The sequence below is a fragment of the Sorex fumeus genome, unplaced genomic scaffold, assembly GCF_029834395.1.
Source record: "Sorex fumeus unplaced genomic scaffold, SorFum_2.1 ptg000063l, whole genome shotgun sequence".
Classification (NCBI taxonomy): Eukaryota; Metazoa; Chordata; class Mammalia; order Eulipotyphla; family Soricidae; genus Sorex; species Sorex fumeus.
In genome coordinates this window covers 17872071-17895451 of record NW_026606120.1, presented here as the reverse complement: position 1 = coordinate 17895451, position 23381 = coordinate 17872071, and the positions used below count along the sequence as shown (strand labels likewise).

General features: G+C 45.0%; 1 pseudogene; it reads left to right on the top strand.

The window, feature by feature from the left end:
• The first annotated feature begins 9047 nt into the window (after nucleotides 1-9047).
• LOC130034935 (class I histocompatibility antigen, Gogo-B*0102 alpha chain-like) lies at nucleotides 9048-12567 on the top strand (annotated as a pseudogene).
• Nucleotides 12568-23381: the final 10814 nt, after the last annotated feature.

Genomic DNA, 23381 nt, shown 5'->3' with positions numbered 1-23381 from the left:
GTTTTGTCTCTTGATTTACCACAATGTTGTCTTGTCTGTGCATGTGTTAGAGTTTGAGAAAAGGTGATTATTAAAACAGGTTTCAAAATATGTTTATTATTCTACTATTAGAACTATGTTGTCAAATATCTGGTAAATGGCATGAGAGACCTTGTGACCAGGTTTTCATGTTATTTCATAGCACCATTGCATGCGCTCCTTGTGGAAGGGGTTGCACTGCATGAGTAGAAGGGCATTGTCCTGTAGCAAGCATTATGCTACCCTGTCTTCGACATGAGATGGCCTACTCACCCACAAGAAATAAATTTTTTTCTACAAAATTCTAGTGTAGAATTTCTATATAGTGAAGAGCACAAGAAACCCTTAGCAACAGCATTTTGACAGAGCCAAAATAGATTCTTACAAATATCTGCAAAGATCATTCTTATCGTACTTGTAGTTTTATATTTGATAAAACAGTTTACACGGACAAAAAAATTAAAACAGGGCTTTCATGTTAGAAATACAATAATTTAGCCCTTGCTAAAGGTATTCAGAAAGAAAGTGGAGATATTTTTAAAATTTTTTTTATTTTATAAGTTAGTTCACAATATTTGATTACATTTAATATTCAAACACAAGGCCCGATCCCTGTCCCAAACACAACTGAAATAATATATTTCATATTGTCTTTTATGTAGTAGTGCTGAATATGCTTACCAAAAAAAGTATTCACATAGAAAACTGTGAAGAAATATATATATGCATATATATATATTTCCCTCTATGATTTGTTGCCTACTATCTGGACCCCATCAAATATGGTGTGGTAATTATGGAGACGTTACTGGGCCCACTCGAGCAAATCGAACAACGGGAGGACTGTTATATATATATATATATATATATATATATATATATATATAGGCACACAGGGCTCAACCTGTAACAACATGTTAGTGATCTCATAGGCAGTATAGCACTGTCCTCCCATTGTTCATTGATTTTCTCAAGCAGGCGCCAGTAACGTCTCCATTGTGAGACTTATTGTAACTGTTTTTGGCATATCAAATACACCACGGGGATTTTGCTAGGCTCTGCCATGCAGGCAGGATACTCTCGGTAGCTTGCCAGGCTCTTGATAGAGGGAACCTAGAAAGGTAAGCAGAAATATCAGGAAAAAATGATTTTAGTCACTAGGAAAGAAAGATTAATTCAGTATTAAGAAGAAAATAAACACAATATTGTGGACTGAGTTCACAAAAGGGCTCCAGTAGTAGAGAACATGCCTTACACGTGGGAGGCCTGGGCTCATTCCCAGCACCTCCTGACACCACAAACTGCCAGCCCAACAGGTGCCTCCAGCACAGGGCTTGAGTACCACTAGGTACCTGGGCAATGCCAGGGACGGTCCCCATAAAGAAACTGGTTATCACCAGCCCTACCTAGATCTTTCACAAAGGTATTTTCCCTTTTGTAGTTTAATTTTCTTGTGCATTTAAATAAGAGCATTTTTTCTATCTAAAGGAACTAGAGAAATAAGAAAACCGGGGCAATGTTCATAACAAAAGGAACCACAAACTACAGATGAATAATAGCAAATCACCAACAGTCACAAAACCTGCATGTAAATAGAGGTCTCAATAAAGGAGAAGCCAGAGAAAATAAAAGGCTGCATCTGATAGGGTCTGCCACCCCTTCAGAAAAGGAACTTTAATGAAAAATACAACCAGCCAGTTTGAGAGCAGTTATTGGCACTAGAGCAAGTGTACCCATGGCATAAGATGACATAAGAAATAGGCAGGATTAGAAAGACTCCAAAGAGTTGGTCTAGTCTAGCCTCATGAACAGTCAAAAGTGACCTACCAAAGATCCCTTCCCAGACAAGGGCTCACATGCTAAAGTAAAAGTGCTACGGATAAAAACAAAACTGAATGGGATGGGGGGAATAAAGACAAAGAGAAGGCCCACAACAAAATATATGAAGAAAGAGAATGAGAGCATTTCAGAAAGCATCATTTCTAATACTCAATAATACCAACTAAACTAGGAAGCTGACCTGAACCTTGCCCCATTCTCAAAGTTCAATGCAAGTTACCTCCCATCAATATAAGGAACGAACTTCAGGGAGATGGCTAAGAGGACTGTTGTGCAGGTTTTACATATGTGAGCCCTCGGTTCTATCCTTAGCAACACATGGTTCCCCAATCACTGCTGGGAGCTACCTGAACACTGAGCCAAGTACCATCAGTTGTGGCTCCAATAAATAAAGAAGTCAGAGGGGCTGGAGCAATAGCACAGCAGGTAGTGCGTGTGGCCTACCTGAGTTCTATTCCCAGCATCCCATATGGTCCCCCAAGCACCACCAGGAGTAATTCCTTAGTGCATGAACCAGGAGTAACCCCTGAGCATCGGCTGGGTGTGACCCAAAAAGCAAATAAATAAATAAATCAGCCAGAGATTTACATTTGATGGGGTGTAAGGTAGAAGGCAACAGATCTTTTTTTGTATTAGCTCACAAGGCTCAACCTGTAACAACATATTAGTGATCTACTATGCAGGGGCATAATGGCTGCAAGGTGAGATACAACAAATTTCACACACTTTCCTTTAAGGAAGTCTTTTTGGATAATTTTAAGTCTACTATTCATAATAAGCAATACAAAATAAATTATTTAGCATCTGCCTTTGGGTCAGGCTTGAGTGGTGGTGGGAAACTTCGAAATAATGATGGTGCAATGGTGGTGGGATTGATGTTGAAATATTGAATGTAATAAAGTATTGTGAACAACTTTATAAAAATAAAATTTTTTAAAAATAATTGAGCAAGAAAATTGGGAAATTATTGTAATCAGTGTTACAGATTATATTGCTAATTATTTTGTAAAGTACCTGAAAGTGCCCCCTCTTGGTGAGCCCGGCAATCTACCGAGAGTATTCAATACGCCAAACACAGTAACAACAAGTCTCAAAATGGATATGTTACTGGGCCCGCTCGAGGAAATCAATGAACAACGGGAGGAGAGTGAGACAGAGTGACCTGAAAGTGCAATATATAAAGATGATTTTATTTTGTGTCAGCTGTGTTACCATGTCCTAAACTAGTCTTGGTTTTTTATTTTGTTTTGTTTTGTTTAATGTGTTTTTGGTTTTGCTTTTCCTGGCTTTTTGGATCACACCTGGCAATACTCAGAGTTGCTCCTGACTCTGCATTCACGAGTTACTCCTGGCATTGCTCAGGGACCCTAGGGGGTGCCAAAGATCAAACCCGGGTCAGTCACATGCAAGGCAAATGTCCTACTGCTGTACTAGAGCTCCTGCCCAAAATTCTTGCTTGTTTATAATTATCTAAGTGAATGTTTAAACCCTTCAATATTTGTCTTCCTAGAAATTAAACTTTGAAGGCTGCACAGTGTATCCCGGTTAATTTACAGTACAGAGCAAACTTTCTGCCTAGTTTACTCTGTATCATAAGATATTTAATTGTAAGTAAAATCATTGATCATTTGCAAAATTTATTGTGCCTGTGATTAAGATTTAAGCTTTGTCACATTGTAAACTTGGTTTTGTCTCTTGATTTACCACAATGTTGTCTTGTCTGTGCATTTGTTAGAATTTGAGAAAAGGTGATTCTTAAAGCAGGTTTCTAAATACATTTATTATTCTACTATTAGAACTATGATGTCAAATATCTGGTAAATGGCATGAGAGACCTTGTGACCAGGTTTTCATGTTATTTCATAGCACCATTGCATGTGCTCCTTGTGGAAGGGGTTGCACTGCACGAATAGAAGGAGACACAGCATTGTCCTGTAGCAAGCATTATGCTACCCTGTCTTCGACATGAGATGGCCTACTCACCCACAAGAAATAATTATTTTTCTACAAAATTCAAGTGTAGAATTTCTATGTAGTGTAGAGCACAAGAAACCCTTAGCAACAGCAAGTATTTTTACAGAGCTAAAATAGATTCTTACAAATATCTGCAAAAATTATTCTCATGGTACTTGTAGTTTTATACTTCATAAAACAGTTTACATGGACAAAAAAATTAAAACAGAGCTTTTATGTTAGAAATACAATGGTATATAATTTAGCCCTTGCTAAAGGTATTCAGTAAGAAAGTGGAGATTTTTTTAAATTTTTTTATTTTATAAGTTAGTTCACAATATTTGGTTACACTTAATATTTAAACACCCTTCCCACCACCATTACATCGTACCACCACCAAATTCAGGATGTTTCTATCCCAAGCCCGATCCCTGTCCCAAACACAACTGAAATAATATATTTCATATTGTCTGTTATGTAGTACTGCTGAACATGCTTACCAAAAAAAGTATTCATATAGAAAACTGTGAAGAAATATATATGCATATATACATATTTCCCTCTATGATTTGTTGCCTACTATCTGAACCCCATCAAATGTGGTGTGGTAATTATGGAGACTGGGTAGGGGGTGTCTTTTGATGCGTCCAGGAATATGTTCACTCATATGTGAGGCTCCGCCTGAGCACGTACGGAACAGCCTTGAGAGTGGTGGCAGTAGGGTTGTGGAGTTTTTTGGCTGCCGGAGCTGGGTCTCTTGGGGCGGGGGGGGGGGGGGGGGGGGGGGGGAGGGGGCTCTCACCTGCCCCGCTCTGAGGCGCTCCGTGTGAAACAGCCTGGCACGGAGTTCAGTGGCACGGTTATGGGGGCCTTATGTTATGCTCCCTTTCGGGAGAAGCAGCCGTGGGATCTGGTCGTGGCCGATGAAAGTGGAGATATTTTTATTCCCAAGTAACTTGGTTATTTTTATTCCCAGATAACTAATAGTTGATTCTCTCTCTACTACTTCGTTGTCTGTCATGAGAACTCTTGTCTTCTGAACACTTGCCTTATGTTATGCTCCCTTTCGGGAGAAGCAGCCGTGGGATCTGGCGGTGGCCGATGAAAATGGAGATTTTTTTTATGGTAATACATATAGTTTATTCAAGAGGAACATTTAAATAATATATGAAACTGCAGCAAATTCTTATTTGCCATTTAAATCTTTTACATAGATTTGGAAACTGGGCTGTTGATTGATGTTACGGTGTTATGGTCTAGTGATTTTTTAAAAATTTTTTTAATTTTATTTAATTTTTATTTTTTTTAAATTTTTAGTGAAACACCATGAGGTACAGTTTAGATTTACAGTTTTTTGTGCTTCGGTTTCGATTATACAATGATCAAATACCCATCCCTCCACCAGTGCCCATTTTCCACCACCATGGATAATATCCCTCTCACCCCCATACCTCCCATCTCACCCTGCCTCTGTGGCAGGGCAATCCCTTGTGTTCTCTCTCTCCTTTTGAGTGTTGTGGTCTGCAAAAGAGGCTTTGAGTGGCAAACATGTTCAGTTCATAGTCTACTTTCAACATGCATCTCCCCTCCTGGGAGGATCCTCCAAACACCCTTTATTTGGTGCTCCCTTCTCTATCTGAGCTGCCCTTTCCCCTAGAATGCCTGGCTGGCCTCTAAGCTATGGAGTAATCCTCCTGGTGTTGATCTCAGCTATTCTTGGGTATTAATCTCATATTTTGTTTCTTTATATTCTTCAGATGAATGCAATCTTTCTATGTCTATCCCTCTCTTTCTGACTCATTTCGCTTAGCATGATACTTTCCATGTTGTACCACTTGTATATAAATTTCATGACTTCATCTTTTCTAACAGCTACATAGTACTCCATTGTGTAGATATACAAAAGTTTCTTTAACCAGTCATCTGTTCTTGGGCGTTCAGGTTTCTTCCAGGTTCTGGCTATTGTAAAGAGTGCTGCAATGAACAAACAAGTGCAGATATCACTGTGACTATACATTTTTGCCTCTCTGGGATATATTCCCAGGAATGGTATTGCTGGGTCAAATGGGAGCTCAATTTCTAATTTTTTGAGAATCGTCCATACTGTTTTCCAGAAAGGCTGAACCAGTCGACATTCCCACCAACAGTGAAACAGTGTCCCTTTCTCACCACATCCGCGCCAGCATCGGTTGCTTTTGTTCTTTTGGATGTGGGCCAGTCTCTGAGGTGTGAGATGGTATCTCATTGTGGTTTTGATCTGCATCTCCCTGATAATGAATGATGTAGATCATTTTCTCATGTGCTTTTTTGCCATTTGGATTTCTTCTTTGAGAAAGTTTCTGTTCATTTCCTTGCCCCATTTTTTGATGGGGTTGGATGTTTTCTTCTTTTTTTTTTTTTTTTTTTTTTTTTTTTTTTTCCCTTTATTTTATTTTATTTTTTTTAAAGTTGTAGATTTACAATTTTTTGTGCTTTGGTTTCAATTATACAATGATCAGATACCCATCCCTCCACCAGTGCCCATTTTCCACCACCATGGATAGTATCCCTCCCACCCCCATCCCCCCATCCCCCCGTCTCTGTGGCAGGGCAATCCCCTGTGTTCTCTCTCTCCTTTTGGGTGTTGTGGTCTGCAAAAGAGGCATTGAGTGGCAAACATGTTCAGTCCATAGTCTACTTTCGACATGCATCTCCCCTCCTGGGAGGATCCTCCAAACATCCTTTATTTGGTGCTCCCTTCTCTATCTGAATAGCCCTTTCCTCTAGGATACCCGGCTGGCCTCTAAGTTATGGAGTAACGCTCCTGGTGCTGATCTCAGCTATTCTTGGGTATTAATCTCATACTTTGTTACTTTATATCCCCCAGATGAATGCAATCTTTCTATGTCTATCCCTCTCTTTCTGACTCATTTCGCTTAGCATGATACTTTCCATATTGTACCACTTGTATGTAAATTTCATGACTTCATCTTTTCTAAGAGCTACATAGTACTCCATTGTGTAGATGTACCAAAGTTTCTTTAACCAGTCATCTGTTCTTGGGCATTCAGGTTTCTTCCAGTTTCTGGCTATTGTAAAGAGGGCTGCAATGAACAAACAAGTGCAGATGTCACTTCGACTATACATTTTTGCCTCTCTGGGATATATTCCCAGGAGTGGTATTGCTGGGTCAAATGGGAGCTCAATTTCTAATTTTTTGAGAATCGTCCATACTGTTTTCCAGAAGGGCTGAACCAGTGGACATTCCCACCAACAGTGAAGGAGTGTCCCTTTCTCGCCACATCCACGCCAGCATCGGTTGCTTTTGTTCTTTTGAATGTGGGCCAGTCTCTGAGGTGTGAGATGGTATCTCATTGTGGTTTTGATCTGCATCTCCCTGATGATTAATGATGTAGAGCATTTTCTCATGTGCTTTTTTGCCATTCGGATTTCTTCTTTGAGAAAGTTTCTGTTCATTTCATTGCCCCATTTTTGGATGGGGTTGGATGTTTTCTTCTTGTGGAGTTCAACCAGTATTTTGTATATCCTTGATATCAACCCCTTGTCAGATGTGTGTTCGGCGAATATCCTTTCCCATTCTGTAGACTGTCTTTGTATGTTGGTCACTGTTTCTTTTGAGGTGGAGAAGCTTCGTAGTTTAAGATAGTCCCATTTATCTATCTCTGTTTTCACTTGCTCGGCCAGTGGCGTGACATCTTTGAAGATACCATTAGCTTCAACAGCTTCAATGTCATGGAGGGTTTTGCCAACTTTGTCTTCAATGTACCCTATGGTTTCTGGTCTGATGTTGAGGTCTTTAATCCATTTTGATCTTACTTTTGTACATGGTGTTAGGCAGAGTTCTGAGCCCACTTTTTTGCATGTAGCCATCCAGTGATGGCAGCACAATTTTTTAAGACACTTTCCTTACTGAAAGTGGAGATATTTTTATTCCCAAGTAACTTGGTTATTTTTATTCCCAGATAACTGATAGTTGATTCTCTCTCTACTACTGCTTTGATTCTCTCTCTACTACTGCTTCGTCGTCTGTCATGAGAACTCTTGTCTTCTGAACACTTGTCTGTCGAAGAAATATAATTTGTCAAGAGCACAGTCATGGAATAGATTCTGACTCAAACGAAACAAGTGATAAGACTTTATGGGACAGGAAAAGCTTAAACAATACCGACCTGAAGGTCTGTTGTATGGGAATATGATGGGATGTCCCCAGAAAAAAATCACCCTGCTCTAAACTTTTACCCTGTTTAAGTTTTAGATGAAAGGAATTTGTGTATTTCTTACTGTGTTTATGCAAAATAAATGGCAGTATTTATCAGAAGTAAACGTAACCCATTATTTTGTGGATTATTTAGTGAATTACTAGTAGAGGAGAAGAGAAAGCAATGTTTCAGTCATTTCCCAATTTTTGTCATATTTAGAGCTTGCATTCACCAAGTGTGTGAGTGTGTCTTAGTAGGTTTACTTCAAGGAAACCCAGCAGACTCACCACTCAGGTTGAGGAAGCTACTCCTGAGGATTTCCAGGTGACTGAGAAATTCTAGTGCTACCCCAGTCACATCCTGAGAACTATCTGGTCATTAGTGCAGAAACCGAGGAATGCCTTGTTGATCAGAGGTCAAAGTCTGTTCCCTCTGTGCAGTGAGCTGACACTGAGTTTGGCTGTTGCTGGTGGGCATTAGCTCTGCTGCTAGCACAGAGCTGGTGGCCACTGCTCCTAAGGATTGGGACTGGACAGAAAATACTTTATTAGAGGTCTTATTAGAGTAACTCCTGAGTACAGAGACAGTGAGATTCACTGGGTGTGACCTCTGGACCGCCAAAAGATATCCTGTTCGCATTAATCTGTTGTTAATATTGTTCCCGTTGAAATCATTTTCAGGCTTGAACTCTGCAGGAGAGATATTATAGACGGTAAGGCGCTTTGCCTTGCATATGGCCAACACGGGTTTGATACCCGGCACCTCATATGTATGGTCCCGTGAACCTGCTAAGAGTGATCCCTGAGCAGAGAGCACAGAGACAGGAGTTACAACTGAACACTGCCTGGTTTGGTCAAAAGCCAAAATAATAATAACAATAATAATAATAATAGTAATAATTCATCACCATCAACAATATAAGGCTTTAACTCAGATTCCTCCCAGGGCAAACACTGACAGGCATAACCTGAACGCCCAGAAGCATCTCTGGGCTCCTCAGGAACTTGTAAGATTTAGCGAGATCCTGAAACGAAAACCATGGAAAATCCTGAGTCAGTCTCAGCCCTGGACACGGGGAGACAGTGTGACAAAGATCAGGTGAGGGAGCAGGTGAGAGGGTGAAGTCCCAGGTCCCAGGTGTGGCTCCCAGTGTCCCCAGGGTGGTGTTGGGGGCAGGAGATCAGTCCTGGGGATTCCTGGTCTCAAAATTTCACTTCTCCCTCAGCAACCTGTGTCAGCGCCTTCTGCCCGGATTCTCGTGACGCGTCCCCAGTCCTCATTCCCATTGGGCGTCGCTGTCTAGCTCAGCCAATCAGCGTCCGCGACGCTCCCGGTTCTAAACTGCTGGCGATCGCGAGGGAGTCAGAATCCACTTGATTCCTTCGGTGTGTGGGAGCTGCGGCCCCTCCTGCTGCTGCTCTCGGGGGCCCTGGCCCTGACCCAGACCCGGGCGGATGAGTGCGGGGTCGGGAGGGGAGTTCGTTGCGGGGAGAAGGGTGGGAACTTCCAGGCGTTGCTGTGCAGGACCCCCGAGAAGGAGTTTCCCCGGTTCCCTGCCCGGATGCCCCCCCCAAATGTTCGTCCTTGTCCCCCCAACCTTCAACTCCGCCCGCGCCCCTAAGTCTCGCGTTCTCGGTCCCTCCCCGCGTTCCTGTCTCCCTCCCCCCATCACCATGGCCCGGGGCGCGCGGGGCGGCCGGTCGGGCCGGGTCTCACCCCTTCCCCTCCCCCAGGCCCCCCGTCCATGAGGATTTCCAAACCGGCGTGTCCCGGCCCGGCCGCGGGGAGCCCCGCTACTTCGGAGTCGGCTACGTGGACGACACGCAGTTCGTGCGCTGCGACAGCGCCTCGGCGAGTCCCAGGATGGAGCCCGGGCGCCGTGGGCGGAGCAGGGGGACCCGGGCCCTGGGAGCGGGAGACGCGGAACACGAAGGCCTCCGCACAGACTTTCCAGGGAACCTCGACGCCGCGCTCGGCTGGGACGAGCCGGCACAGGGACCGGCCGGGTCGCCCGAGGCGGGTCCGAGCGTCCCCGAGGCTGAGGACCCGCCCCGACCTTGACCTGGAGGCGCCGCGGGGACCGGGCCCGGTTCCGTTTTCGGTTCGAGTCTAATCTGTGCGGGGCTGGCCAGACCCTCACACCAGGGCATGTCCGGCTGCCACGTGGGGTCCCACGGGCGCCTCCTGCGCGGGTACCGTCAAGCCGCCTACGCCGGCGCCCACTACCTCGCCCTGACCGGGGACCTGCGCTCCTGGACGGCGGCGGCGGGCTCGCAGGCTTGGCGAACCCAGCAAAAGTGGGAGCAGGAGGGTGGGGCTGAGCACTGGAGGAACTACCTGGAGGGCAGGTGCGTGAAGTGGCTCCTCAGACACCTGGAGATCGGGAAGGACACGCTGCTGCGCGCAGGTACCGGTCCCTGAGGGTGAGGACCCCTGGCCGCCCCTGGGGGGGGCGACTCCCCACAAGGGCGGACACAAGGGGGTTCAGTGTCAGAACAGCGCCCCTTCCTCAGTCGGGAGAGGGACGGACCCCCTGGTTTACATGTTCTCCACCGGAGAGACTTGCCCTCACACCCACCCTGCGTCCCCGGGACTGTGAAGGACCCGAGTGTCCCTGGGGGAGGGGCGACCTCCTCTGAAATAACGAATGTGGGTTCCCTGGAACCCAGCAGCCATCTGTGAACTCGCTCAAAGATGCTCTTAGCTCTGACTCCTGCTTCTCTCAGCCTCTCACCCTCCTCCCAGGGCAGGACCAGAGTCAGTGTGTCCGAAAGATCCTGACCTCCTTCCCAAACCCTGTTCTAGAACTTTCCAAGCAATAGGATTTTATCCAGTTTCTCCAGCCAAGTCTGTGTCTGGATTTTTACCTCCTATTCCAAACCAATGATCCTGTTCAACCCCATTGTGGAAGTGACCCAAAGTGTGAATTTTCTCATTTTCCCTCCTCAGAAGCCCCCAGGACACACATAACCCACCACCCCTGCTCTGACCGTGAGGTCACCCTGAGGTGCTGGGCCCTGGGCTTCCACCCTGCCGAGATCACCCTTACCTGGCAGCCTGATGGGGACGACCTGACCCAGGACACAGAGCTGGTAGAGACCAGGCCTTCAGGGGATGGAACCTTCCAGAAGTGGGCAGTTGTGGTGGTGCCTCCTGGAGAAGAGCAGAGATACACGTGCCGTGTGCAGCACCAGGGGCTGCCGGAGCCTGTCACCCTGAGATGGGGTAAGGAGGGGGACGGGGCACAGAGACTGTTCTCAGGGGAATCAGGGTTGGCCCCTCTGGGGAACTGTTGAGGGTCAGGCTGAGGCTGGAGGTCAGACCCTCTCCTTCTTTCCTTTCCAGAGCCCCCTTCTCAGTCCACCATCCTCACTGTGGGCATCATTGTTGGCCTGGCTCTCCTTGGGGCTGTGATCACTGGAGCTGTGGTGGCAGCTGTGATCCTCAGGAGGAAGCGCTCAGGTGAGATGGGGGAAGCAGGTGATGGGAATCTGTCCGACCTGGCAGGTCTTGAGTCTTGTCCCCCTTTAGGCTTCCCCCTATATTAGTTCTCCTGCCCATTAGCAGGAGCACCGCCCGCCCCCGTGTAGTTGCTCACACTCCCCCTGTGTGTGCCGCTCTCAGGTTTGCTCACGAAAGACACTTTCACCTCCATAAGCGGGGGATGAACATGGGTCCCAGTGTCCCAGGTCACAGGGACTGTACTGCTGAGCACACACCACCAGGAGAAGGCTCCTCGGTCGTGGAGCATTTTCTTCCTGCGTGTTTCCTGGTCCTGCCCTCACTGTTTAGAGTTCTGACGCTTCCCTGGGATCCGGACCTAGAGAGCTGCTCTGTGGCCTCAGGACCCAGTGCTCTTCCTGATCTTCCCTGGGATGTTTCCTTCCCCCAGGTGAGAAAGGAGGACAGCACACTCAGGCTGCAAGTAAGTGTGGGCAGGCCTGGGGCCCTAGAATCCTGGGGATAGGGATTGGGAGCTATTGCACCCCTAGGTCCTCCTCTAGTCCCCACCCCTGTGACTCTGACCTTGCCCTGTTTGTTCCTCCCCAGACAGCGACAGTTCCCAAGGCTCTGATGAGTCTCTCTCGAATCCTAGAGGTGAGACTCTGGAGGCTGGAATGGGTGCGATTGGGCAGAGGGGACAGGATTAGGCTTGGCGGTTCTTTGAGAGGGATGCTGGGAGCTTGCTCAGGATGTCACCACTTCTGTGACTCACCTGAGTCTCTTTATTCTTTTCTCTTACAGTGTGAGACAGCTGCCCTGCTGGGTTTCCTCACATCCCGATATTGTGATTCAAGAACTGCTGATTCTCTTTCTGCCCTGGGACCTGAGTGTGTCTGTGTCCTGCCACTTACGGTGATGGGAGAGACTGGCCCACCCCTGCCCACCGGGCCCTCCCCACACTGACCTGCATTCTCTTGCTGATGCTCTGGGCTGTGCCAGCAGAGACAGGAGTCAGCCATCTCCATCTGTGTTAGCTTCTTGTTTTTCTGAATGAATGTTTCTCCCTTACTGAAATAAGCAACTGATTTGCATTTTTCTAATTCCTGTTTTGTGGGATTGAGGGTTAATAAAGGAAATTCCTGAAATTTGAGAAGGAATAAATGGAAATCCTGAGACCTTCCATGTGTTTTCTGTTTTGATTTGAATCTGTCCCAGATGTGACAGGAGAGGCTAGAGGGTATGGGGAGGGGTGGGACATACCTGTGCCCAGTCTGTCTCTGTCTCAGCCACTGTGGGTTCTGATGTGGCCACTCCTCTGTCTGGGTCATCTCTCCTGCTCCTTGTCCTGGTCCCTCAGTCGTACCACATCCCACGGGCCCTTGGTCACAGGGACTCAGGTCACACCCAGGCTCATCCTGTCCCAGGACCATGAGCAGTGAGGGCTTCTGTGCTGGTCAGTCTAGGCTCAGGCCTGGGTCTGCTCCTCAGCCCCATCTGGGTGTTTCTTTGTTGCTTCTGTGCAGGAGGCTGCCTGATCTCTTGTCCACACATTCATAGCTCATTCTCTCAGTGTGTGTCCCCATCTCTGACTCTCAGGAGGCATTTGCCTCTCACTGTCCCCTCAAGACCAGCCTGAACCCTGCACACAGTAGCCTCTGTGATATCAAGAGATGAGTTTTCAGACTTGTGATGTTAGTATTCAGCCATCCCACCTACTCTAAAACTTAGGGGTTAGAAAATGGGATCTTGAACCCAAGATCCTCTTCTAAGAGAGAAAGTGCTGTGTGCTGTGGGGTGCCAGTGTGGGAGAGTGAGAAGCACTTGTGAGAAAAGTGGAGGTGACATCGATGTCACTTGGAGTAGACATTGTAACTGCTATAGCACAGCATGTCGGTTGATGTTGCATGAATAGGACAGTGTCTCTACTATAGTCTACACTGATCTACCCACTGTGCAGATATGGCGATGATATTTTGGGGTCTATCATAACAACAGAGAATTAAAATCAGGCAAAACTAAACCACAATGCCCAAAAGTAAAGAGAGAGTATGGGGGAAATTGTCTGCCATAGAAGCAATGGGAGGGTTGGAAAGGGGAGACATTGGTGGTAAGAATGGTTGCTGGTGGAGGGATGGGTATCTGATCATTTTATGACTGAAATTCAAATATGAATGCATGGTTTGTTTGCTTTGTTTTTTATAAGGTAGTGCATTACATTTCAATATTTAAATATTACAATATTTCATTACATTTCAATATTTAAATATTACAATATTTCATTACATTTAATATTCAAACACCAATCCCACCACCATTACACCTTTTCACTACCATATTATAGGTGTTTCTATTCTGAATTCCAATCCCTGCCCCAAAGCAAAACCGAAATAATATATTTTGTATTGTTTGTTATGAAAAACCAATGAAAATACTACAAAAAAAAGTATCCTTAGAGGAAAGAGTGCAGAGATTGAAACATGAAAGCTTTGAAACTGTATCTCATGATAATTCAATAAAAAAGAAAAAAACAAGAAAATCAGACAAAATTTACCAGCCTTTGAGATTTAATATGAAGGGACATACTTACGGCTGAAAATATAACCAAAGCAAATGTCCTGGTTTGAAATTGATAATCTGTGGGGAATGGGACCCACTTATAAGTGTGTGGGGACTGGAACAGTGACTGTTTTCCTTGCCCTGTCGGTGTGGCTCCACAGGAAGGTGACCTTTGAGGAAATATGGAATGATGTGAGGGTCTGTCTGTGTGGGTATCTGGGGCCATGCAGGAAATGTCAGTGGAAATGCACCAGGGCAGGCGCGAGTCTGTGTCAGGGAAGAGTAGACAGCAGTGTGGCTGGAGCAGTCACTGAGATGAGGTCCTGGTGCCCTCAGGCCCTCAGAGGCTGCTATGACTCTGGAAGATTTGCCTTTTATCTAAGAGGGGCAGCTACAAGCAGGTTTGAATGAAAGTTCAGGCTGGTGCGATTGTCTCTGGGTCATCAGTCTGGCTGCTGTGCAGATGGACAGGTGAGGGGACAGTGAGCTGCAGGGAACTGGGAAACTGGTGCAGATTCCAGGGAAGAGATGTTGGGGGCTTTGGCGTGTGAAGAGGTGAAATAATGGAGGTGACTGGATTTTGCAGGCATTTGAAGCGGACTTTACAGCATTTCCCAATGTATGGAATCTGGGTTTGATCCTGGCACCCTGTGTGGTCCCCCGAGCAATGCCAGGACTGATTCCTGAGTGAGAACCAGGAGTAAATTTTAAGCACCACCCCAAGACAGAAATATAGTAAGAATAATAACTGTCAAAATAGAACTGAAGATTTTGTCTATAGAACAGAACTTACTTGGAGGGGGAGGGGTCTTTGCGACATGGCAGAGAGAAGCGGGCTCTCTGGTGGTGGGTGTGGGGTGGGAGTGATATTATACATGAAAAGAATGAGTAACAATATTGTAAACCCATGTACCTAAATTAAAATGCCAAAAAAGGGGGTAGGCTAAAAATGTTTAAAATATTCTTTAAAAACATAAGGGGGTATGGTGCCGCCAGCTGGTCAATCTGTACCTGTGCGGCGAGTGCATCAGCAGCCTGATGGCACAGTCAGACTTTCAGATACCCCCAAATTGTTGCTGTACCTTTGGCCAGACCCCAAAACTTGGGGCAAAGTTTACCAAGAAAGTAAATGGCCAAAAGTTAGGTATGTGGAACACACCCACAAACCACCTCCGGCTCAGCTATATAATTGGAGGCATGGCCTCTCTGGTTCTCGAGCGAACTGCTTAACGGCCATGATCCCAGAGACTCAGAAACGAATCTTGGAACCCAAAAGTTTTTGGCAGAAATGCATCCTGTTCCTGGAGTAGGTTACTGGCGCTGGGCCACTCCAGGTGGAAATAGGTTTTGTGCCTTGGCCTGTTCCCTTTGGCGGCCCAGTGGCCACCATCCTCCAGAGGCCACTGGACAGTCAGGTTTGGGCCTGCAGTGACAAGACACGCCGGGCCTCACCAGATGGGGGTGGAATCAGCCCTTTCCTCCCCATCCCAGCGAGATGCCGAGTCGCCACCTACAAACAGCCTCTCTGGCTGCTGATCAAGCTAATTAATGGGCATGAACCCAGAGACTCAGAAACAAACCTCAAAACCCAGCGGCTTTTGGCAGAAATGCATCTGGACCACATACAAGGTGGCTGGCACCTCAGAGCTTCTTGGAAAGCCAGGTATGAGCTGGTGGTGACAGGGCAACTGCAGTCTAATGGGAAGGGGGACAGTACCGGCTCGTCCTTCACGCCCTACCAAGGTCACGAGTTGCCCCCCACAAGCAGCTCTTCGGTACAGCCATGGCTCCAGAGGCAAAAGAACTTAATCCAGAGCCCGGCAGCTTGCAGCAGAAAAGTCAATGGACTACGCATTAAACTACGGTGCCATGCCTCCCCGGGAGGGAAAGGGTGTTGCTTCCTTCCACCTCCCCCCGCCCCCCTCCCCGGCAGCAAGGTGGCCGCCACCTCAGAGCTTATGGGAAAGCCAGGTATGAGCCGGTGGTGATGGGGCAACTGCAGTCTCATGGGAAGGGGGACGGTACTGGCTCATCCTTCACGCCCTACCGAGGTCACAAGTTGCCCCCCACGAGCGGCTCTCCGGCACAGCCATAACACCAGATGCACAGAAACCAATGTCGTAATTATCTGGCTCTTTGCAGAAATCCAAAATCACAAGGCCGCGATTCTGCAATTCTGACCATAGTTTGATCAGCTATTCTAATTGTTGGGGGGGAAATTCTAAACAATAATGGTGCATCTTTTGTCGAAACAATGAATGTAATCAATGTAGAAAAGAGTTAAGTGGAAATAATCTGCCTTACAGGCATTGGGAGGGCTGGAAGGGGGGTATATTGGGTTTCTTGGTGGTGAAAAATGAGTACTGGTGAAGGGAGAGGTGTTTGATCAATGTATGACCGAGACTTAGACCTGAAAGCTTAGTAACTTTTCCCACAGTGATTCAATAAATAAATGGAAGAAGAAAAAAATAAAATTATGCAAAAAACCCATAATGTAAGGCCTTCTCCCCCACTCCAAAGAGACCCTGAGTTGCTGCCTACTAATGGCTCCTCCAGCTACTTACTGAACTCCTTAACGGTCATGATTCCAGAGGCACACAAAACAATCTCAAAACCCAGCGGCTTTTGGAAGAAATCCCTCCAGACTTAATCGTTGAAATAGCTGGCCTCCCATTGTTCATCGATTTGCTCAAGCGGGCCCAGTAACGTCTCCATGGTGAGACTTGTTGTTACTGTGTTTGGCATATCAAATCATCACGGGTAGCTTGCCAGGCTTTGCCGTGTGGGCGAGATACTCTTGGTAGCTTGCTGGGCTCTCCGAGAGGGGCAGAGGAATCAAACCCGGCTCGGCCGGGCTGGCTGCGTGCAAGGCAAACACCCTACCATGTGCTATCACACAGCAGTGATAGCAGCCACCCGACATCATTCACTCTCCATAATCAGCAATTGAAAACAAATTATTTAATGATGCCTTTTCAGCAGGTCTTAATTGTTGGGGAAAATTCCAAATAATAATGGTGGATCTCTTGTTGTAATATTGAATGTGATCAAAGTGGAGAGAGAGTAAAGTGGAAATCATCTGCCCAACAGGCAGGGGGAAGGATAGGATGGGGGCATACTGGGATTCTTGGTGGTGGAAAATGTGCACTGGTGAAGGGATGGATGTTTGATCATTGTATGACCGAGACTTAAACCCAAAAGCTTTGTAACTGTTCACACGGTGATTCAATAAAAATAAAGAAATAAAAGAATCTGAGATGAATTCTAACCTACTTAAATAACAAATTTTAAATTTGTCTTCAAGTACAAGTATTTATATGCACTAGTTTTGGTTAAATTTGCATATACTTATCTGATCCCTGAAATGTATATGTAGATACTGTTTTATGGAACTTATTGCAGACTAATAAAAAACAGTTTTAGGAGTGATAAAAAAAACATAATGTAAGGGCCAGAGAGATAGTTCAGGGGGTAGGGTAATTTTCTTGCACACACCCGACCCAGGTTTGATCCCTGGTATCCCATATGGTTCCCTGAGCACACCAAGGAGTTATGAGTTATGAGTGCAGAGCCAGAGTAACCCCTGAGCACTGCCAGGTGTATCCCCAAAACAACAACAAATACCACCTCACAATACATGAAGAACAGCCGTGCAATCGCTGTTCTATATTAAGGGACAGGGACCAGGGAGTCTCCTAATTGTGCTCTGGGGCTCAGGGGCCCCTCCCAGAGATAACAGTTCAGTCTAGCAGATGGCTCAATTCTAGGTCCAACAACTCAGTATTTCTGGGGCCCTGAGGTGTCTCAGACCACCAGAATCAGCTTGGGGGCTCCCAAGGCGACAGCCTGGGGTCAAGGTGCATTTTTTATATGTTAGTCACTCTCTAGCACAAAACCCAGTAATGAGCACAGCTTGTTGGAATTTAAGAAGTTTATAGAAGGGGTTGGAGTGAGAGCACAGCGGGTAGGGCATTTGCCATGCACGCAACTGACCCGGTTCAATTACCAGCATTCCATATGGTCCCATGAGCATCGCCAGGAGTAATTCCTGAAGGCAGAGCCAGGAGTAACCCCTGTGCATCACCGGGTGTGATCCAAAAAGACAAAAAAAAAAAAAGAAAGTTTTTAGAAGCTTTTGCTCAAGATCGGGCTGGAGCGATAGCACTGTGGTAGGGCGTTTGCCTTGTATACAGTCAGCCCGGCCAAGCAGGGTTCGATTCCTCTGCCCCTCTCAGAGAGCCTGGCAAGCTACCGAGAGTATCTCGCCCGCACAGCAAAGCCTGGCACGCTACCCGTGATGTATTCAATATGCCAAAAACAAACACTGTAACAAAAAGTCTCAAAAAAAAAAAATGGAGACATTACTGGGCCCGCTAGAGCAAAATCGATGAACAGGAGAACAGTGTTTATTTGTTTGTGTTTGCTCAAGAAGGATAGAAAAAGATAAGAAGGAAAACCCTTACAACATGTGTAACTTATATTCTATCCCCCTGTACCAGAGGGGAATAGAACTCTCACTTCAGTGGTTCATTTAAGTTCTTTTTGTTTTATTGCCTATTAAATGTTCCTGGTATCATATATGATGAAAAGGGGATATGCTTTGAGGAAATAAGAGATACATGAGTGGCAGAAATATAAATTTCCCAGTAAAAAGAGGAATAAGTGGTAATCTTTGCAAAGTTTTCTTCTTTCTTACTAAAGTAATATAAGGCATATTTCATATTTTAAAAATATTTTCACATCGTTCAATAAAAAATTTGTTCAATGTATTATAAAAAGATAATAATAGCATCTTTACTCTCAAGGATGGCTAATAAAGTAGTAAAGAGAGCTTCAATTGGGCTAAATATAAAAATTGTATTCTAGTTCTGTGTATATTTTGATAATTACTTTAAAAACAGCAGATTTGTATAGGTAATTAAATACACACTGCAATCTCAAGAAGAGGACTTTCTAATGGTCTGTATCTTGAAGAAATTTATGTATTTCGTGTCTTTTTATAGCTCGAGCGGGCCCAGTAACGTCTCCATTGGAGACTTTGTTGTTACTGTGTCTGGCATATCGAATACTCTCGGTAGCTTGCCGGGCTCTCCAAGAGGGGCGGAGGAATCGAATTCGGGTCTGCCATGTTGGCCGCTTGTAAGGCGAACGCCCTACCCGCTGTGCTTTTTATAGCATGGTTGAGAAAAACAAGTGAGTAATGTGTGCTTTCAAATAATTTTGTTACAAAATACTTTAATAAAGGCTTTAAAAGAATGTTACTGTATGTGTGTACAATACATATGATTTTTGAAATATAGAAGATTAAGGATCTTGTCTTTATCTTTTAAGTGTAGAGACCATTTTTTCCTGACCACACATATATTATCACTACAATGCTTTTGAATCTTTTGAATTGAACTGATGTCTCTTTAAGTAACAGAATGCAAGTTTGACATTGTTATTTTATTATCTTCAAATAAACAACCTGAAGGTGTGTTATACTCTTTAGTCTCAACACTAATTTGTTCAAGTTGTACACTTGAATGGGCAATTTAAGTTGTACACTTGAATAGGCAATACTTGGGAAACATGAAATTAGCTAGAATAAGGTATATTCCTTAATTTCTGCCTTAATTTTACCTTCAAAGCATTATTAAATATTTCCATTTCATTTGGAAAGATACTTGTGCCTTTTACATGTTTTGCTGCTTGGTTGATCTTAGGTCTTCTGTACAGATAGTTTTGGTTGATATTAAAAAGCATAGGTATGAAACATAAAAGATAACTTGACAAAAATAAAAATAACAAGTGCAGTGCAGGTGGATCTTAAGCACTCTGACGATGGAGGAAGTACAGTCATTTTTAGACTGAAACCATAAGAATTAGCATTATTGTAACAATGTTGCCTTAACTACAGACAAAAAAAGACAACAAAAAAATGTTTGGTCAACTTTATGGGCACACTGAGCAGGATGTTGCCCAAAATAGGTTGAACCTAATGCCAGGGCCTCTCACGGCAGATTCCTGTCCCTTTTTCCTCTTCAGTGTGAACTCTCAGTCCAAAGTGCTGGATCCTCAGTTTCTCCCAGAAGCCAGAGCACTTCAACCACTAGGGAAACCTGCGAGTGCTTTAAGCTCCAGGAGAAAGCGCCCAGGAGAGTCCCTGGAGAGATGGGACATCTAGAGAGAATAAGCTCCCACCTGACATTAGGAGGAGCAACGTTTCCTTCCTGCTCTCAGTACATGTGATGAAAGTTTCTTCAGCTACTTCTCTTCCCACTTCGGGGAGCTTCTTCATGCTCAGACAGGAACCGGTACCGTCTTACTGTCACTCCTGGCAGTTTGATTCCCTGTTCAGCCCTGAAAAATTAATACAAAATAAAGATAGTGAAGGGACAGAAAGTCAAGGCTGTCAAAAAATATTGGAATTTGAGCTAGCAAAGATTTTACAAATCATTCTAATTATACAGATGAAGGAAAGTCAATTGTGAAGGTTATTAAGGCAAGTAGGTGATAAAACATGGATGTAAACCTAGGACTTCTGACCCAACCACGATTTTCAGGAGTATAAACAGAGGCTGGAGATGTGGGAAAGCAGCTGGAGTGTTGTCTCTTCTTGACACTTTCCATCATAGACGCATAGAGATCAACTGGAGATTCGGCCACTGGAGTGACAGTTCTCATACAGGTGGCTCCGTCCTACAGTGCGTGTAAGTTGATTGTCACAAAGTTTAAGCTACAAATTGGCAACAACTCTAATAATCTTTCCTCAAAACCTCTTAGCTAGAAATAAAATTAGAACAGCATATGGAACCGGGAGCTCCAGGACCATAGATGATATTTTTTATCCAAGCCTACTAAGGTATGAAAAAGGTAGGAAAAAATTCATTTACTGAGTTCAAACAACACTAGTAAACTCCTTAGGGTCTGCATTCTGTTCGATGTCCCATGGAACAACTTTCCCCCAGGAAGAATAGCCAGAAGTCATTGACAATGTCAACTAGGAACAGGAATTTGCATGGGGTGATCAGTTCTCTGCCTCTGCCGGGTGTGAGCAGCACAATACTTTGGAGGGTCCCTGTTCAGCAGTGGGAGCTGGTTGGGTGAACCAAATGTCTTAATACAACTCAGAGTTGGAGGGGGCTCCCTCACTCAGCATCACTCAGTCTCCCCTGGTGTGCACATCTCCTTGGGGTCGCAGACAATGGCTGAGCATCTCTCCCCTCCAAATCTCAGTCTCCAAGCTCTATCTCAGGGGCAGAGATCTGAACCCCCTCTCACAACAACTCTGCCTCCATCTGACATTTTCTAACACTGGAGGAGAGGCTCCTGAATGCTTCACCAATAAGTCTTTGTTCATTTCCTACCTCCTGTCAATATGGTTCTAATAACAAACAAGATATATATGATTGGTCATTTATGTTCATACAGTGTTATAGGTATTTTTAATATTAGCATGAAATAGACGGTATAACATCATTTGGAGGGCAAAGCAGCAGGGAGGGTGTTTGCTCTGCATGGAACTGATCCGAGTTCAATCCCCAGCACCCCACATGGCCCCCCAAGCCCACCAGGAGTGATCCCTGAGTACAGGGCCAGGAAAAAGGCTGAGCACCATTGGGTGCGGCCCCCCAAAACTACAAAACCAAGAAAGAAAGAAGAAAGAACGAAAGAAAGAAAGAAAGAAAGAAAGAAGGGAAAGAAGGAATAAGGAAAGGAAGGAAGGAAGGAAGGAAGGAAGGAAGGAAGGAAGGAACGGAGGGAGGGAGGGAGGGAGGGAGGAAGGAAGGAAGGAAGGAAGGAAGGAAGGAAGGAAGGAAGGAAGGAAGGAAGGAGAAAATCAATATCATCTGAAATTAGAGAAAATAAGCTGCAAACTGAAACTGAGATCCTAGACTGGGCTTGCTGTTCCCGCAGAGATGATAGAACTCTAGCTAAGAGGAACCAGTTTACCACCTCTGATGATTCTCCTTAAAATTTTTTTTCTATTCATTAAAGAACAATGATTTATAAAGTTACTGTAGTTAATATTTTATCACCAATCTCTTCACCAATGTCAGCTTCAGTTCTCCTTCTTTGGAAACAAGGCATTTCTTTCCTTCGGAACAAAAACCACTGAAGATATATTTACTTATAATCTTAAATTTTACACTGAGATTCAAAAATAGGCCCATAGTCATCTGGCTAAAGGAGAAACATCAGAGATGGTGAATATTAGTACAGCTGATAGGGTGTTTACCTGACATGCAGCTGACCAAGGTTCAACCCTCAGCACCGCATATGGTCCCCCGAGTCCTACTAGGAGTAAACCCTGAGCATGGCCAGGTGTGGCACCAAAATAAACAAACAAAATAGAATGTTTCACACAAAGCTGCAGAGCAGCCCATAGTGTTCTTTCTAAAGAAGCAGTGAGGGAAAGAGGAAAAGAAAACTTTTGACTCTCTGGGGAGTAGTTTGGGGAATGGCAAGAAAATGCAAAACCCAAAAATAATATAAGGACATGGTGGATGGTATTAGGCACTTTGGGGGTGGAGAGATGCAGTAACTGTACATTAACACTAGATGTATCACCTTAACTACAGCAATAAATGTTTGTATGTATAAAGTAAAACATGTGTCTTCAATGGGAGAACCTGAGGAATGTGTCTAATTAGGTGGCGAGGGTGACAATTGTTAGTAATGACCAAGTGACCCCTTCACTCCCTGATGTGCTGTTGAGAATGACACGCCTAGCCTCGGTCACCACAACCAAACTGAGGGGCTTTCTGCTTTATGGCCACACGGGGGCGCCGCTGCTCTGCTCGCTCCTACTTGCAGGGGCGGGGCTGTGGTCTGACTCAGGCTGTGACGCTAGCCTGGAGGAGGACACTCAGGGGACAAGGTGCCTTCAGAGCAGTCCTGGTGTCAGGCTCGGGAGCCGGGCGGAGAATTGCGGAAGGGAAACCTCTGGGACCTTGTGCTGTGTCTAGGTTCCATCATGGCCCCAGAACCTCGTGATGCCAAACCGAGAAACTACAAGGTAACTCCCTTCCACTCCCTGTTCTTTTTCTTCTTTTTTTTCTTGTCTTGTCTTGTCTTGTCTTTTTTGCTTTTTGGGTCTCACCCAGCGATGCACAGGGATTACTCCTGGCTTTGCACTCAAGTTTTACTCCTGGCGGTGCTCGGGGCACAATATGGGATGCTGGCAATTGAACCCGGGTCGACCGCGTGCAAGGCAAATGCCCTACCCACTGTGCTATCACTCCAGCCAGCCCCCCTGTTCCTTTTCTTTTTTTTAATTTAATTTTTATTCATTCATTTATTTATTTTTTAAATTTTATTGAATCATCGTGAGATACAGTTACAAGCTTTCATATTTGAGTTACAATCATACAATGTTCAAACACCCAT